Raw genomic sequence first — 6,765 nt, forward strand, 5'->3', positions numbered from 1 at the left:
GGCTGCTGTTCTTACATAGGAGCTCCCTTGTCCTGTAATGTCACCAGCAGCTCAGCAGTCGAGACAAGGGGGAAGGGGATTTAGAAGTGAGGGTGCAGGGCTGACAGGAGGTCTCCTGTGTACAGCCCCTCTGGCTGCTGATTTCCAACATCAGTTCTACCCCCACTACTGACGCTGGAAGCATGATGAAGAAGTGAGTATATAGTGTCATGTAAGAGTTTGGGCACCCCTGATCAAAATTACTGTTAGAGTGCCTTGCGAAAGTATTCGGCTCCCTGGAACTTTTCAACCTTTTCCCACATATCATGCTTCAAACATAAAGATACCAAATGTAAATTTTTGGTGCAGAATCAACAAGTGGAACACAATTGTGAAGTTGAACAAAATGTATTGGTTATTTTACATTTTTGTGGAAATGCAAAAACTGAAAAGTGCGGCATGCAATATTATTTGGCCCCTTTACTTTCAGTGCAGCAAACACACTCCAGAAGTTCATTGTGGATCTCTGAATGATCCAATGTTGTCCTAAATGACTAATGATGATAAATATAATCCACCTGTGTGTAATCAAGTCTCCATATAAATGCACCTGCTCTGTGATAGTCTCAGGGTTCTGTTTGAAGCAGAGAGATCATCATGAAGACCAAGGAACACAACAAGCAGGTCCGTGATACTGTTGTGGAGAAGTTTAAAGCCGGATTTGGATACAAAATGATTTCCAAAACTTTAAACATCCCAAGGAGCACCGTGCAAGCAATCATATTGAAATGGAAGGAGTATCATACCACTGCATACCTGGCCGTCCCTCTAAACTTTCATCTCAAACAAGGAGAAGATTGATCAAGAGATGCAGCCAAGAGGCCCATGATCACTCTGGATGAATTGCAGATATCTACAGCTGAAGTGGGACAGTCTGTCCATAGGACAACAATCAGTCGTACACTGCACAAATCTGGCCTTTATGGAAGATTGGCAAGAATAAAGATATTTCTCAAACATATCCTTAAAAAGTGTCTTTTAAAGTTTGCAATAAGCCACCTGGGAGACACACCAAACGTGTGGAGGGAGGTGCTCTGGTCAGATGAAACCAAAATCGAACTTTTTGGCAACAGTGCCAAACGATATGTTTGGTGTAAAGGCAAAAAATAGAAGGTCCCCTGATTCTCCCATCAATCAGCAACCTTCTTCACCAAGGGCCAATTTATCACCCAGATCCTCAAGCCTTGTGACCTGCAGCCTGGCTTCTAAGTCCATCATCCTAAAAGCTAGGGAGTCTCTCGGACAAGGATATATATATATATAATTTTTTTTTTTCAGAAAAGTAAAAGCCGATAATAAATTCCATCAATAACAAAATAAGAAAAACCTTTTTATCCTGGTGTGGCTCTACTCCTCCAGATCTTCTACTTCCAAACATGGCCAAAATTATAGACTTTCTACAGAGTGGTCTGGAAAGGGGATTAAAGACCAGCACTCTAAAAGTTCAAGTGGCAGCCCGTAGTTCATATTTTGACCAAAGCCTGGCAGATCATCGTTGGATCAGAAGGTTTATGATAGCAGTTTCTTGATTACAGCCAAGAGTATCCAACTTGGTCCTAATCTAGGATCTGAATGTAGTCCTCAAAGGTCTAGTACTTACACCATTTGAGCCTATAGACTTAGACAAACTGCACTGGAAAGCAGCTTTTTTGGTGGCAATTACGACAGCGAGAAGAATCAGTAAGCTACAGGCCCTCTCGACAAGATAACCTTCTTTAAGAACTCCAGAAGATAGGAACATTTTCCACTTGAACCCATATTTCCTACCTAAAGTAGCCTCAGAAGTTCCATATGTCTCCAGAGATAATTTTACCTTATTTTTGCCAAAGTCCATCGAACAATAGAGAAATGGCATTCCATACTCTGGACGTTCATAGAGCTCTCCTTCACTATCTCCAACAATCAAATACCTGAAGGAAGGATCAGAATATCTTCATCCAACACTACGGACAAATTGGATAAAAAAAAAGTGATTTGCAGCGTTTACAAGAACCAGAACTTGGTACCTCCAGAGAAGTTCACAGCGCACTTCACTATAGCTGTATCCGTCTCATAGGCTGAAAGGGCAAGAACTTCCATTGAACAGATTTTCTAAACATTATAGATTAGACCTAAATTCTAATATAGATTTGGCCTTGGGAGAAAAGTTTTCCAGGCCGTTGTCCCTCCCTAAAAACTTATTCTATATGGCATTCCTCCAGTGGTGCTGTCGTAGAGCGTACCTTGTGAAAATAGAATTAGACTTACCAGTAATACGATTTCTAGAAACCCTCCACGACAGCATGTCATTTGCACCCTACTATTTTGGTTTGTATAATTTCTTGGTGTAAATAAATATAGAAGTATTCAATAGCGAGGAAGTAGGGTGGGCTGTTATGATTGAGTCACCGTAGGAGGCAAAAACAGAAATGCTAGCTAAGTCCAGAAAACCAGAGAAGTTGGCAACTATCAGATTGCAGACCCCTGAACCTATCAACACAACTAGCAGTAGCCGTGGGGGGTTCCTACGATGACCTAGACCCCTCGATCACAGCCGGAGAGATACATAGGCCTAAAGAAGGAAAGGGGAAATCTAACTGCCCCAGAGCAGACCCCAAAGCAATAGGCAGCCCCCCACATATAATGACGGTGAAGCAAGATGAAAACACTTACACAGACAGAAAGACAGGCTGAGCAAAGACAGGGCCCAAAAACTACCTAGATAGGAACGGATAGGAAGGCTGCTGTCTGCAATCTGCCAAAACCCTATCAGAGACAAAAGCCAACAAGCTGATATAAAAATGGACCTGAAGCAACTAAGCTTCAAAAACTAAATCAACACTCAGGTACTTTCAGAAGAAAGAGCTAACGGAACACTGCACACTCCAGCAGGGAGTGGCAGAATCCAAAAAGCAAGAAAAACAAAAACAAATCTTAAATGCAAAAAGGCAAAACAGAAAACTTAGCTTTAGGAGAGCAGGAATCAGACTGGTGTCCAAGAGTCCACAGAGAAATCACCCTCAGGGCAGAAAGGGCGTAGGCTGCCTTAAATCCAGTCAGTGACTCCACTCAGCCAATCGTCTTCATTAGTCCCAGGTGCCTGATAATCAGGCTCACTACCTTCCTTCACAAGAATAGGGAGTTCACCAGGCCTCAGTGACGGAGGGGAAAATGAACTCACAACAGTACCCCCCCCCTCCTTGAGGAGGGGTCACCGAACCCTCAACAACGCTACCAGGGCGATCAGGGTGAGCCCGATGAAAGGCACGCACCAATCTTTTGGCATGAATATCAGAGGCAGGGACCCAGGAATTATCCTCCTGACCATAACCCTTCCACTTAACCAAATACTGGAGTCTCCGTCTAGCCAGACGGGAATCCAGAATTTTCTCTACCTCATATTCCAAGTTACCTTCAACCAATACAGGGTCCGGAGGTGCCACCTCAGGCACAACTGGCTCAACAAACCTCTTCAACAAGGACTTATGGAACACATTATGGATCTTAAATGTGACAGGAAGAGCCAAACAAAAAGAGACCGGATTAATAATCTCCAAAATCTTGTAAGGTCCAATAAATCTAGGCTTAAACTTAGGAGAAGCCACCTTCATAACAATATTTTTTGATGATAACCACACCATATCACCAATCTTAAACAGGGGACCAATGGTCCTATGTCGATTGGAAAACCGCTGGGCCTTTTCCTGGGAGAGAGATAACTTATCCACCACTTGGTCCCAGATCTGGTGCATTCTCTCCACCACAGTGTCAACACCTGGGCAGGCAGAGGGCTCCACCTGCCCTGAAGAAAATCGAGGATGAAACCCAAAGTTACAAAAAAAAGGTGACATCAAAGTGGCAGAACTAGCTCTATTATTTAAAGCAAATTCGGCCAAGGGCAAAAATGAAACCCAATCATCCTGATCAGCGGAAATAAAACATCTCAAATACGACTCCAAGGTCTGGTTTGTTCTCTCTGTCTGCCCATTGGTCTGAGGGTGAAAAGCAGAGGAGAAGGACAACTGAATTCCCAACTTGGAACAGAACGTCCTCCAAAATTTAGACACAAATTGAACTCCTCTGTCAGATACAATGTTCTCAGGAATCCCGTGCAAGCGAACCACCTGTTGCAAAAACAGGGGCACCAACTCAGAGGAAGATGGCAACTTAGGGAGTGGTACAAGATGAACCATCTTAGAGAACCTATCACAAATCACCCAAATAACAGTCATTCTTTGAGAGACCGGCATATCAGAGATGAAATCCATTGAAATATGGGTCCATGGCCTCCTGGGGACCGGCAAAGGCATCAACAACCCACTAGAGCGAGAACAAGATTTAGACCGGGAGCAAGTCCCACAGGACTGCACAAAATTCCTGACATCATGAGACAAGGTGGGCCACCAAAAAGAGCGACTCACCAGATCTCTAGTACCAAAAATACCTGGATGACCAGCCAATGCAGAGCAATGAACTTCAGACATCACTCTCTTCTTCCACTGGTCGGGAACATACAACTTTCCACTGGGGCAACGCTCAGGTTTGTCCTCCTGGAACTCTTGCAGAGCAAGTCTCAAATCGGGCGAGATGGCAGAAAGAACTACCCCTTCGCCTAAGATGGTAGCCGGCTTGGTCACCACAGGAGCATCAGCAAAGAAACTCCTAGAGAGGGCGTCTGCCTTGACATTCTTAGTTCCAGGAAGGAAAGAGACCACAAAATCAAAACGTGTAAAAAACAAGGCCCACCTAGCCTGTCTAGGGTTCAAGCGTTTAGCCGACTCTAGGTAAATCAAATTTTTGTGGTCAGTGAGGACCACAACTTGATGTTTGGCTCCCTCCAACCAATGTCTCCACTCCTCAAATGCCCATTTCATGGCCAACAGTTCCCGATTCCCCACATCATAGTTACGTTCAGATGAAGAGAACTTTCGGGAAAAGAAAGCACAGGGATTCATTTTAGATGTTACCGGATCCTTTTGGGACAACACTGCTCCTGCACCATCTCAGAAGCATCCACCTCTACCTGAAACGGGAGTGAGACATCAGGTTGCCGCAGAACCGGGGCGGAGGTAAATCTACGCTTCAGCTCCTGAAAGGAAGCAACCGCCTCCGGAGACCAATTCAACACATCCGCACCCTTCCTGGTCAGGTCAGTCAATGGTTTGGCAATACTAGAAAATTTTGCTATAAATTACCGATAAAAATTAGCAAACCCCAAAAACTTCTGGAGGGCCTTCAAAGAAATGGGCTGAACCCAATCATAAATGGTCTGTACCTTGGCCGGGTCCATTTCAATAGTTGACGGAGACAAAATAAATCCCAAAAAAGAAATCCTCTGTACTCCAAAAAGGCATTTAGATCCTTTGACATACAGAGAATTCTCTCTCAAGATCCGGAACACAGTCCGAATATGTTCCACATGAGCATCCCAATCCTTGGAGAAGATCAAAATATCGTCCAGATAGATAATCAAAAATTTATCGACAAAGTCTCGGAAAATATCGTTCATGAAGCACTGGAAGACAGAAGGGGCATTAGTGAGCCCAAAAGGCATCACCAGGTACTCAAAATGTCCCTCCGGAGTATTAAACGCCGTCTTCCATTCATCCCCCTGCTTAATGCGGATAAGATTATACGCCCCCCTGAGGTCAAGCTTGGTAAACCAGCAAGCTCCTCTGACTCTAGAGAATAGATCCGAAATCAGGGGGAACGGATACTGATATTTAATAGTAATTTTATTGAGGGCACGATAATCAATACAAGGCCTTAAAGAACCATCCTTCTTGGCCACAAAAAAAAACGGCACCTAAGGGTGAAGAGGATGGTCTAATATGACCCTTCTCCAACGCCTCCTTAATATAGGACCGCATAGCCTCGTGCTCGGGTACAGATAAATTGAAGAGCCGACCCTTAGGAAATTTACACCCCGGGCTTAGTTCAATTGCACAGTCATAACTCCTATGAGGAGGCAAGGACACAGACTCATTCTCACTAAATACATCATAGAAGTCCGCCAAATAGTCAGGAACCTCATGCGACTGAGGAGAGGTGGAAAAAACCGGAGCCTTACTAAAGGTACACCGGCAACCCCAACTCACCAGACACAGACTTCCAATCCAAAACTGGATTATGAATCTGCAACCAGGGAAACCCCAGAACAACGGCATCATGCAGACCATGCAACACCAAAAATCTGCAATTTTCTTGGTGGTCTGGGGTGACCCGCATGACCAACTGGGTCCAAAACTGAGGTTTATTTTTAGCCAGAGGGGTAGCATCAATCCCCCTCAAAGGGATAGGCGTCTGCAGAGGTGTCAACGGAAATCCACAACGTTTAGCAAAATCCAAGTCCATTAGGTTTAGCGCTGCTCCCGAATCCACAAAATCCTTGGCGGAAAATGTGGACAGGGAACAGATCAGAGTAATCGCCAAAAGAAACTTAGGCTGAACCCCACCAACAGAAAACGTGTGTGCAAAGCGTTTCTCACGTTTAGGACAAACAGAAATAATATGTGAGGCATCTCCACAGAAAAAACACAGCTTATTACGCCTTCTGAATTCCTGACGTTGCGCCTTAGACCAAACTCTATCACATTGCATAGGTTCAGACGTCTGTTCAACCGGTGGCAACACCTCTCGTGTAATCCTGCGTTCACGTAAACGCCGATCAACCTGAATGGCTAAAGACATAGAATCGTCCAGACCAGAGGGAACAGGAAATCCCACCATAGTATCTTTTACGACTTC

The sequence above is a fragment of the Dendrobates tinctorius genome, unplaced genomic scaffold (genome assembly GCF_039654945.1).
Source record: "Dendrobates tinctorius isolate UK_male_01 unplaced genomic scaffold, ASM3965494v1 ptg000117l, whole genome shotgun sequence".
Classification (NCBI taxonomy): Eukaryota; Metazoa; Chordata; class Amphibia; order Anura; family Dendrobatidae; genus Dendrobates; species Dendrobates tinctorius.